This window comes from Oikopleura dioica, chromosome 1 (assembly GCF_907165135.1).
Source record: "Oikopleura dioica chromosome 1, OKI2018_I68_1.0, whole genome shotgun sequence".
NCBI lineage: Eukaryota > Metazoa > Chordata > Appendicularia > Copelata > Oikopleuridae > Oikopleura > Oikopleura dioica.
The window spans coordinates 713,314-726,379 of NC_137291.1; positions in this window are offsets into that span (position 1 = coordinate 713,314).

A 13,066-nucleotide genomic window follows, 5' to 3' on the forward strand; every position below is an offset into this window, starting at 1 on the left:
ATTTTATTTTCAAAGAAAACTGATTGATTTTTTGACGGATCTTCATTTATAAAATAAAAACATAAACAGCGGAATGGAGGGCGCACAAGAGTTCAGCTCCTCCACCGTAATTTACGGATCAAGATTATCCTTTCGAATTTTCAAACACAATTTCGAGGGTGAAGAATTTTTTATCATAGAATGGATTCTCAGGGGTCAAAATTTTGAATTTTCGAAAATCTTTTTTTCGAAAAATCTTGACGAGGGGAGGGGGCCATAAATTCTCAAAAAAAACGGTTCGGTGACTACCAGTACAAATTTCGGTACTATCAGCACCAATTTGAAAACTTCGAGTGAAAACGCAAGATTTAAGACGGGATAATAAAAATGTATCTTTCCCAAATCACTAATTTGTCGGAACTAGAGTGGTACTGGCAGTACCAACTGGTACCGGGAGTCTTCCGTTTTCCTCAGATACAACAGAGCGTCATTCTGGATTTTGATAAGCTTCAGCAGGTTGCCCCTTTGGTAGAGGCCATCTGGTATGGTTATTTAATCTTGATCTTTAAATTATAGTTTTCGACTGAACATTTCAATACGACACTTGAAATTGTTAGAACGATGGCTCCAATACGATTCCCGTAATCTTGCGTAAGCGAGCAATTTTATTTTTAGAGCATCGATTTACGAGCGGGATCTTCTGAACGAGTCAATAATTACTGAAACAGCATCCCCGTAAATCTCTCGCGCCGTAAAATAAATATGGCATCATTTGTACAGAATGAATAGGGTAAGTCACTAATTATTAAGCTTCTCTTCTAGCTTAGTAAGGTGGGAGTAAAATACAGCTTTAGAATCTCTAGAAGCTGGGGATCATTTTGACTATTGATAGTGGGGGGTGATCGCGTATTCTGAGGGCATTAAGGTTCCTCTGAAGTCCTAAAATCAGGCCAATTTCAGAAATGCGAATTGCCAGATCTTAGGACTTCAGAGCCTCTGAATCAGAGGTATCTAAATGCCCTTAGGGCACGAGATCACCCCCCCCCCACTATCAATAGTCAAAATGATCCCCAGCTTCAGGAGATTCTAAGACTGTATTATACTCCCACCTTACTTAGCTAGAAAAAAAAGTTTAATTATTAGTGATTTACCCTAAGAATGAATTAAAGGTCCAGAACTTGAGTTCGGCGGTCGGGTTTTCATATAATTCAACTGAGGTCGGCATTTGACTGGTGCTTTCGATGACTAAGTCAAACTTATCTCTTGGCCCGAAGGAATTATGAGCGTCGATTTCAATCTGTCCGGTTATTGAAAAGGACAGAATAGAACAGTTTTTTTGGAGGTCATTTACTTTCGGAGCAAATATTCTTGAGCAAGTCAAACTCATTTGAACTTATTTCCGCCAGCGCATTAATTTTCTTTTCAGTCTTATCGCGTGCTTAGTATAATATTGAAAAGTCGTAAATTTGAATGGATAAGATCAGCAGAGTGATGAATTTTTCATATCGCTTTACGAACAAATGACCCCTCTTTCTCGATGTCGTTGATCAATGATCGTGGCTTAGGGATTAATATCCCGGGATTTCGCATTTTCTCATCTTCATTTTTATTGAGTTTCGAATTTAATCGTCACAATAGGAGACAATAATCGGATAAAATGCAAGTTATGAATCCTTAATAAAGATATTCTAGATAAAGTGTTGCAAAGTCGATGGACTTCTCATTCGATAAAATGCGAATATCAATCTTAAACTTATTTTTTTATTGTGATTCTTTCAAAGTCTCCTATAAAATTCCAGTCGAACAATATCCTGAGCCCCATTCAATCGGTACAAATTTAGAAGAAATCAGTGAAGAGACATACCCTCTGCCAGTCAAAAGAGCCCTGTCTGCTAAGCAATCAGCTGAACAAGATGTGCGCAGGGAAATCTTCGCTGGATATAATCGTTACAGTGCTCCACCACAAGAGCCAGTAGAGGTTGAGGTCTCGGTTGAGCTTGAATTTTTAGCAAAAATTGATTTTCGAAACAGTGCGATGAAATCGCTGATGCTGCTCCATACAAGTTGGCTTGGTAAGTGATATATCGTATTTGCTTTATTATAAAGTTTATGAAATATCCGTATTTTCGAGTTCCTTGATTGAAAGGTTTACAAGAATTCCATGAAACCAAATTGATGATTAGGGTAAGGGTGTCAAGGTCGATTTTAGGCTAGCTTATTAACCGGTCTAAGATTCTTTCTACTCACATTATTAGGGGGGTATTTTTCCGGAACGCCGAAGTTTTATTATAAAAATCTTTATGAAAGAATTGTTCTATAGGAGACAAGCTTAAGAATCGCTTAAATTGGTTAAGGGGGTGTTGGTCGAGAACTATAAAATGATTTTTAATTTTCAACCATAACTTACAGTTATTCAATAAAAAACAATTCTTCAACAGATTCTCAATTCTTAAGAGGTAGATATCAAGAATCGGGATTTTCTGGCACGAACTAAAATAGGGAAGTTATAAGCTAGGAAGTGACAGCGTAGGAGCGAACAAGAAAGTATCATACACGAAAGGATCAAATAAGAAAGTATCATACATGAAAGTATCAAATTAAATAGGATCATGCATTAAAGGATCGAATTTTTTTGGAACCAATAAGATTGCCGTATAAGGCCTACCGGCCTATAAGAAACCCATCCTCAATCATTTTCAAATGTATGCCCGATCCAATCTTCCACGATACTGGCTTGGATCTTCCATTATAATTTGATCCTTTCGTGTATGATACTTTCTTGTTCGCTCCTACGCTGTCACTTCCTAGCTTATTACTTCCTTATTTTGGTTCGGCCCGATTTTCTGGCAGACTTTTCTCCCAATCCTAACATAGTGACCGATGATTTTTTTTTGTTTTAATAAAGAGTTGAGGCCCTTATCTCGTGCCTATGGGAGGCCGATTTTTTAATTTCCAGAAAAAAATCGTAAAAAATGGCGTTGAAAACTCGGAAATCGCTAAAAATGACCATTTTCTTGGCAGACTTTCCTCGAAACCCTTATATAGGGCGGAATTTATTTTCTTCTGAGAAGTAAGATAAGACCCTTGTCTAGATCCTATGGAGGCCAGAATTTAAAATTTCAAAAATTTTTTTAACAAAAAAATCGATTTCCTGTTTTTCACGATTTTCAACGAAAATATATAATTTTGAATTTTTATTCAGTAGTATTAAAATCATTCTATAAATGTTCCCAGGGGTTTCTGTTAATGTTTTTTGGACGAAAACTAAGTAATAACTTATCTAATTACTAATAATTGGTCGATCTATCATAAAATGTGCAAATTTTCGAGATTTTAGAGGCGATTTTGTGAAAAATCACGTGGTCCAATCGAAAAATTTTTGCTTACAAGTTTTCTCCTTGACCTCGGAACTATACGTAGAAAAAGTTTGAGGCGAAAAAATGGAAAATTTTTTTTGATATCTACCTCCTTAAGGAGGTAGTACCCGGTTTTAAGAAAATCGGAATTTTCTTAACATATTTGGAAAGCCCGATAAACTTAAAACCTTGTGCTGATCATTTTATCTAAATATACGAGGATAGCCCCAAAAACCGCCGGTTGAAAAGTTAATTTGAGATGAAAAATCTCAAAAACTGTTGATTTTTGTCTTTTTTATCCAAAGTTATAGCTTTATTTCGAGATGACCTCGAGATTATGTGAATAGTTTTTCAAAAGTCTTTAATAAAGATTTTTAAAGATCAATCTTCTCTAAAAATAGATTGTCAGTGTTGACCTCTCATAATGATTTGATCCGTAATTTATTTGGGGTACGCGTTTCGGCGACTATTGTGCCTTCATCAGCCCCTAGTACAGATATAAATTTCACAGCTCAGAAAAAAGAAAGAATACTCTCACCTAGAGTTGGACAATTTCGAATGAGATTGAAAGTTGAAAACAAAAGATGAAAACTCGCTTTCGCGGCAGATGTAATGGAGCGCCAGAGAAAGCGAGTTTCACTTTCGAGCGGTTTTCACTGGTGCGAGGTGCGACAGTATTGGCCGCAGAATGCGTGCTATTCTCAAGAAAGTAACTCCAAAATTCTTTCTAAGACTCTGTTGGAAAACAGTGAGAATAGAACAATGTCTGCATCCAACCTGGAAGCGTCCGGTCCCGATTGAGCAAAAGAGTGGGGTCGTTTACCACTATAAATGCCCTTGTGGCAAAAATGATTATCAGGGTGAAACAAAGAGGCAGCTTGGAACAAGAATTCAGGAGCATTTTGAGCCCAGATATCGTAGCCCTATGTTCTTCCATACTTTGAGGTGTCCAAAATTCAGGGAACTTTTTGACACATATTTAAATGAGCCAGACACTCCTAAATACAAACGACTTCTAGAGCTAGAATCAAAACCAATTTCTGCTTCAAACACAAACTCGTTTCTGTTATCTCCAATCAACCGTACTACAAAGACCGTTTTCTTTGTGAAGCGTTTGCAATGAAATTAAGGGGGTGGTGGTCGAGAAATTTTTTTTCGGCTTTTAAAAATTTTGATATTATTTTTAGATTCCTTGATAAAAAAGGAACATATTTGGTCTCTAGCTTTTTTTGATTGGACCAACTTTATTTAAGAAAATTCTCGATTTTATGCTATGAAATCGCCATTTTCGGGAATTTTGAAACGCTTTTTTCGTACGAAGACTAATTTTAAATTGATTTTTTATTGCGAAGTAATGGTTTTTGATCATATTTTTATTATAAAAATCTAAAAAATTATAAATGATAAGGGGATAGAGTTTTTTAGGTCAAGAGATGGGTCGACTTTGAAGAAATTTTTCATCATTTTTTCCGAAAAAATATTTTTTTCAAATATAGCCGCCCACATTAATTGGACCCTTTTTAACTTATTTTTAATTATAGAAAAAAAAATTTTTTTGAAAAAATTTGAGTTTTTTAGGTAGAAAAAAGTCTTAGTCTCGACCACCACCCCCTTAAAAGATCCAAGCTTAAGGAGGGGGTCGACGAGAAAATTTTTCTCGCTTTTTCAAAATTTTGGTTATATTTTTGGATTCCTTAATAAAAAAGGAGCATTTTTGGTCTCCAGCTTTTTATGCATTGGTTAACTTTTTTTAACAAAATTTACGATTTTGTGTCTGGAATTCGAGATTTTACAAAATTTAAAAGTTGATTATTTCACCCAAAAACAATCTTAATCCGATTTTTTTTTACTAGATACTGTTTATGAATGGTTTTATTATTATTTTCAGTATAAAATTCCGAGTCTCGGCGCTTTTGGTGAAATTCTCCGTGAAAAATCGCATATTTTTAGTCAAAAGAAAAATTTTTTTTAATAAAAGCAGCCCGTTATATATTGTCGCCGCTGTATTTTTAAGGGTTTCAACTTACTATTTATTTAATTTGACAAAGAAAAAAAAATCCCGTTTTCGAGATTTTTTGGTTACGAGTAACCCCCACTTTGACCCAATTTATTGAAAAATTTTCCAAAAATTTTTTTCTAGTTTTCGCCGCTGTTTTTTTCAAACACTTTTCTTTCTACCTGAAAAGTCAGAATTTGCCTATCTAAGCAGGTTTTTCCGGATTTTTGGTTACAGAAATCCCGATTCTCGTCGACCTCCCCCTTAAATAAGCAGATCAAGTTCGCTGAAGTTAAATTTCTGTAATGGAGCATTTGAAACTCGTTTTCTCTGGCGCTCCATTACATCTGCCGCGAAAGCGAGTTTTCATCTTTTGTTTTCAACTTTCAATCTCATTCGAAATTGTCCAACTCTAGGTGAGAGTATTCTTTCTTTTTTCTGAGCTGTGAAATTTATATCTGTACTAGGGGCTGATGAAGGCACAATAGTCGCCGAAACGCGTAACCCAAATAAATTACGGATCAAATTCTCTAAAAATCTCATTTTTCATGATTTTAAGACCCCAGCCTGGGGACCCCAGGTTTAATCGATGGTTTTACAGAATGATTTTTTGAATTTTTTTTTCGCTCAATTCAAACTTAGAAGAAGGAACAGTTAGTTTCCAAATTTCCGGAGTCCGAATTTCCGGACATTTTTCAGATTTTAAGGCATGTAAGTGGGACAATTCAAAATCGACCATTGTCCAAATTTCCGGACTTTTTTCAGATTTTATTGATAAGCCATCATTTTCTCTAAATAAAAAATCACTCTACGGTTAAATTAACTTCTTTTTGGGCGCAAGCTGAGCTTGTTCGCGAGGTTGAAGAAAGGGAGTAAAACTTAGGGTCGTTTAGTGGTTTTTCTTTCATAATCTCTTTGTATTGAGCCCGTACCAACGTTTTTTAACGCCGGAACGCATATCGACCCGTTTTTGGGTAATGCGCTCTTTAGACCCTTATAACTCAACTTTTCCTTTGTATAAGAAAAAATGAACCCCTGTTTATGGAGCTACATTTCGATGAGGAAGTCAATTCTAGTTTCAGAAAAAAATAATTTCAAAAATTATAGATTTTAGCTATTGAATGAAATTTGATAGTCCCATGAAATTAGTGTATTTTAACGATAATTTATTCAACGGCATTTTTTTCGCGTTCGGAAGAAGGCATATTACTCAAAGCATATTTTATCATATCCATATCCAATCAGTTCTATATTGTAGTTTAGAGCCTAGTGATCAATTTTCTATAAAATTTAATCTCTTATACAGTGTGCATATGGCGTAAAAGGTGCTTACCCAAAAATGGGTCAATATGCGTTCCGGGAGAAAAAATTTTTATGCGATCCTGATTTTTGTTATGTGAGCAAAGATGGCTAAAACGAACCAATTTGTGAAATTTTGAAAATTTTCTCAAAAGCGGTGGCATTTTTCACCGGATTTATCTTTCACTCTGTAGTTGAAAATCCAAAAAGTGTTTTTAAAAATTAATTGTAAATTTTTATAGGTGAGTGTTCAAGCTTTCCAACGATATTTATTGTAACTTTTTTCCTTGCCGGAAACGCAAGTTTGAGCTAAAAGTCTTGAGCGCTCTTTATCACACTCCGAATTTTGCGCGCCGCGCGGGGCTGAATAATGCATTGTGGTCCCCTCACCCGACCCCGTGTTTTGAGCGCTTAGTCGCGCGCCCGTGTATTGAGAAGTTAAGAATACTTGGTGGGACATACAATTTTTTCCTGTGACTCAAATTTCCGGACATTTTTTTCGAAACCAGGGGACAAAATTAGTCAGGAAATTAGGAAACCAACTGTATGATTTTTCGAAAAATAGAATTGGATTGAATTTTTGAAACAACCTCTTGATTTTAGGCGCGTTTCAAAATCGGGCCGACACTGACTCAGGGTTCGAAATTTGCTTTTCACTCAGAGTGAACAGAGATATTTATCAATGAGAATTCTTCCTTCAGATTATATATGAGTCATAAAATATGATTAAATCGTGCATTCTTTAAAAAATTTCAGACTCTCGTTTTGTTTGGAACCCGGAGGATCATAATAATATTACAAGTGTATCAATTTCCAGAAAATACATTTATGATATTATTCCAGAAATCATCAATATAATTGGAGGTTACAGGGGTTATATTCATGCGTCATCTGTGGACTTCAGGTTTGCAATAACGATGGAGAGAGTAATTTATTATCAGGGGCATTATTAAAACTGTGACACGAATTGATGTCATTACTCGATGCAGCATGAATCCTTATCTTTACCCTTTTGACTTACAACAATGCTATATTGATCTTGCATTCCCTGATTTGCCAACGGAAAAAAGTCAAGGCTCAAAAAGTTTATATCGCCTAAAAGTCGACAATATACATTAATTACTTGTTTTGAGCTTTCTGACAGAATCCTTAAAATAGATAAGTGGAAAGAAGCGAACAATATAACAAACATTCCTGATGATAAGATTGAGTACAAAGGGAAGTTATTATTTTGCCGTTATATTAAATTAATTCCCTGTACTAAAGAAAAAAGATAAAACTTTATTTTATCTTAATCAAGTCGCAGATCGTGTCTGTATTAGCCCAGATAAGCTGTTTTTCAATCAAAATTTACCTAGGTTTTCCCCGCAAAACCAAAAGCTGGGCTAACCCTTATCAATTATAATGTTTATCACATTTTCTTGTAGCTCTTGAGATGCTTATTCGGAATCACGAATAAATATTTTCTTGGCAATGGAAATTTATATGAGATAGCTATATATGTCGAAAGTACACCGGAAGTCCGGTTAAGGGACCACCCGCACCGAGCTTTCATAAGCGCAGAAGTATCCCTTATCTTCCTCAATTTTTTATAAATTTATCAGATCAAGTGTAGTTTTTCCTCCTCTTTCATCTCCAAATCCCTTTTTTTATATCATGATTTTTGAATTCAGGAGAAAGAAAAAGTGAGGCTCAACTTCAAAAGGCATCAGCTCCTTAACTACTTCTTAGTTGAAGTTATAAATACCCTCATCGAAAAGCGCATTAAATTTTGACCAGGTCTACGTTCGCGTGGTCTTCGAATTTCGCTTATATCCGGTCAAAATCAGGGGATTAGTACAGTCACTCAATATTGCAAATTCCCGGCCGCGCGAAGGGTGTTCTTTGATAAATCCCCGATTACGATCGTATACAAACAAAATTTGAAGACCACGCGAACGTAGACCTAGTCAAAATTGAATGCGATTTTCGATGATGGTATTTATAACTTAAACTGACAAGTAGTTTAGGAGCTAATGCCTTTGAAGTTGAGCTTCACTTTTTCTCTCCCCGAATTCAAAAATCATGATATAAAAAATCGAATAGGAGATGAAAGAGGAGGAAAACTACACTTGATCTGATAAATTTATAAAACTTCTGCGCTTTTGAAAAGCGGCGCGAGCTCGGTGCGGGTGGTTCGTTAAGGATATAGCCTATGAAATTGAACTTTCATAGCGCCTAAATGCGACGTCGGATCAATTTTTTCAAAAGCAATCCTACCTGAAAATGTACGCAGAACTCGATTCTGGTACTTTTTTAAAAACTTTTATTTGAATGTTTCTCTGTAGAGCGTTTTGAAATCTTACGATCGCGATTTCTCGAAATTTTTCGCTAAAACAAAACCTATCACTGCAATATTAAAATGCTAAACTAGAATATTGTGGCTGAAAAATTATCAAATTCGGCTAAATTTTCATTCTAGTGCTTTCCTCTTTCTTGCTACTGTTTTTCTTCCATGCGCGCTTTTTTGGGTCCAACCAATCAGAGCGCTCGTTCAAACGCGCGCACTCTCTCGGGAAAGAGGAGTCGAGAGATTGAGCACCCAACGCAGCGCCTTTTACACTATTCATGCGCGCTGATTGGTTGGACCTAAAAAAGCGAGCATGAAAGAAAAACAGGAGCAAGAAAGAGGAAAACACTTGAATAAAAATTTGGCCAAGTTTGATAATTTTTCAGCCACAATATTCTAGTTTAGCATTTTGCTAATGCAGTCATTGGTTTAGTTTAAGCGACTTAATGTAAAAATTTCGAGAAATCGCGATCGTAAGATTTCAAAACGCTCTACAGAGAAAATTCAGATGAAAATTTTTAAAAAAGTACCAGAATCGAGTTCTGCGTACATTTCTTGATAGGATTGCCTTTCATAGGCTATATCCTTAATCGAGATTATTTGCAAGCTGGCTCGCGCCCCTCTTCGCGGCGCTGTCAAAAATCTCATGCTTTCGGGAAATTAATCAAAGTTGGCATGTCTGTCAAGCAAAGCCTTTCAAATTTACTCTCACTTTTAGAATTTTTCTATGACCACTTCAAAAAAGTTGCAGCGCCGAGAGAAAGTGCTGTTATAAAAATCTGCCCAGCTCAAACGGCTCTTCGCACGAAGAAAAAAATAGCCTTTTAGAAAAACTAGTGTTTTTCTTACTAAAGTTACATCTGCGCATATCAAAATTTTGATCAGGCTTGGTTTGCTAAGCAAATATGTCAGAATTTCCTGTCGCGCTGGGCCATCTCAAGCTGATTTACCGCCTTTTCGCGCGAGCGCAGCGGGATTTTTACCCTTAATCTGATAATTAGGACTTATCAGTTCTAAATTCCAAAAATGCGCCTTTGATAAAAAGACTACGACCTTTCCAGTGAGACTACTTATGTCTTTCTCCTATGAGCCATTTGAGCTAGGCAGATTTTCGTAACCGCACTTCCTCTCAGCGCCGCATTTTTTTGGAGTGGTCAAAGAAAAATTCTGAAAGTGAGAATATATTCGAAAGGCTTTGCTTGATAAATTTGCCACTTTTCATATATTTCCCAAAAGCAAGAGATTTTTGACAGCGCGGTGAAAAGGGGCGCGAGCCAGCAATTGTTTACGCGGAAAGCCTAAATATACGGAATATAATATACCCTTTGGGGGTGAAAGAGTCAAGATAGACGTCTTTTGTCCTTTTACGAAGGACAAGAATCCATTTCCGAGGTTCAAAAAATTTTATTTAGGAATTTTTTTTCTTAGAGCTTTGCGGAAATGGCTGTATTTCATGGGTAAATCCCAGCTTGTGGAGATGAAGCTTTTTGGGAAGTGAAGCCTACTCAATGGTTCGCCATTCAAATTTACTTGAAAAAATGAAATTTTTTGTCGGGATTTTTTGTCGATTGAAAGACACCTCCCAATAAAACGGCTTTTCGATATTCCCTCGCAAAGATACCAATATTTCCACATTGTTTGCTATGTTTTATGGTGAAAGTGATGAATGGAACCTTGTCGGAGTCAAATTCGGAAGCTCTTTCGTCGAAAATAATCAGGGGGCGAATTTTTCTTTGGTTCGAGTTGATTTTGCCCTGAATCGGAAAACAGCGAAATATGGTTTGACGTTGCTTTTCCCTATTATCTGCCTAAATGTTTTGGTTTGTGTGGGGATGTGGATGCCTGTGTCAGGTGGAGAGAGTATTGGATTTCAGATTACAGTGCTCCTCTCAATGATTGTTTACCTGGATGTTCTCTCTAGAACAGAGTTGCAAATTTGCTGTGCTGAGTGAGCTGAGCTAGCTAAGTCAGGTAAGAGTGTCGCCCAGCTCAGCTCAGCTTAAGTATTTTCAAAAATGATCTGGTCTGCTCAGCTCAGCTCGAACAATAATCACTCATTTCAGCTCAGCTCAATCATTTTTGGACATGATCTTTTCTGCTCAGCTCAATCAGCTTAGTTTTGCTCCTAAAAGGGTCTGCTCAGCTTAACTACCTCAAGAAAATGTCTGCTCAGCTCAGCTCAGCTCGACGACTTCTACAGTGATGTGTGGAATCGCTGCACCCTTAGCGAGTGCTGCGTTGCTGCACCCCTGACTCGCATTTTTTCTATTGTTTTCTTCTAGAAGTAGCAAAAGTGAGTGCTGCGTTTCTGCACCTTTAACCCGGAGTCTAGGGGTGCAGCAACTCCACACACCACTGTAAGAAAGGGAAACGCTCGGTTCGTGTACCAATAGGTATTCGAATACCAAATCTCCTCAAAAATTCAAAATTTGCTGCACCCAAAGAGTGCCTATGTGCTTCGCGCCTGTTAAAATTTTGTTAAACGAATCGAGCGTCCCCGCTAAGCAGAGTCTGAGTGACTAGACAAACAGGGCCGCCCACGCAATTTCCGCTCGTTCGGACAAATTTTGCATTGTAAAATGTCCAAACGACTTGAGACTAAGTCAGTCAGGAATGATAATCGCGGTAGTAGGGTAGTAACGTAGTAATGTAGTAAATTACTACATTTTACTACATCATGTGGTAGTAATGGTAGTATGTAGTAGCATTCTCAGAAGTATGTAGTAATGTAGTAATACTACATTACTACATGCAGTTCTAGAGATAAATTTATTTTTGGGAAATATGCCATTTTTCGCATTATTCTATCCAAGAGAGACGTCTAATTTTTTCTCACGTTATCTATGTTTCTTTTCATTTTTTAAAAGTGTTAATTAATATACAACTAATCTAATTTGACTTCAAAAATTTTCAATTTAAGTTATTTTGTTGGTAGTAAATGGTAGCAAACTCGTTACTACATACTACTTACTACAATTTTTTGTAGTAATGGTAGTATGTAGTAGCCGTTTTTGGAAACCGAGGTAGTAATGAAGTAATGTAGTAGGGGTATTATTGAGCGCTGTATTCTGGTGGTAGTAATGGTAGTATGTAGTAGCAACATGTTACTACATTTCTTACTCTGCCGCTAAGAAAGCCTCGCTCAACTCAGCTCAGCTCAGCAAAAAAAAGCAAAATTTGCAACTCTGCTCAAGAAAGGGACAAGATATAAATGAGATAAAGATATAAATATAAAAGATATAAAAATAAAGGTATAAGCTTTTTGGCAAAAGCTATCAAAAATATACCCTTAAAAAGATCGATGCCCGTCTTTGACAATCTTGAAGTCGCTCCTCGAATTCTTTATTTATTTCTTATCAGTGTCATTGGAAGCGTATGCGCACATTTAATCATAAGTGAGTCCCTTCTCATGATTCTATGCAATAAATTCATTAAGCACGAACATTGTGGTATTACGACGGAAGAAACGAAATCGTCAAAAGCTTTTGTACTCGTCGGAGTAGATTTGCTTACAACCTGGCCAGATTTTTCCAAATTTTCAAAACTGACAATTATGAAATCCCAAAGCTTATTCGTTTGAAGGCAGATCCAGTTAAAAATCAAGATATCAAAGGTTTTTGAAAATCAATGCTCAGTTAAATACGATTATGAGATTATAAGATGAAAAAGAAACACTACAATGCTGCGTGGCAATTCTACGGCAAGATGATCGCGAATTTGTGGGGAGTTATTTTGACTGTTGGCATTTTGACATCCACGATTTGGATTTTGATCGATATTCGGCTGGAGAGTGACCGTGTCACCGAGGAGATAATGAATGAATGAAAATTTCACCTTGTCGGCAACTACAATTTTAATTTTAGCCAGAGTTGCAAATTTACTGAGCTGAGCTGAGTGAGCTGAGCTAGCTGAGTGACTGCTCAGCTCAGCTCAGGGATTTTTGAAAGTGATATGATCTGCACAGCTCAGCTCAGACAATCTTCACTTTGCTTAGCTCAGCTCAGCTTTATTATTTTTAACACAATTAAACAACTCAAGGACCCCCCCGTCAACAATTTTCCTCAAAAAATCGAAAATTTCAAAAAAGCCATATTTCGGCTTCTGAGT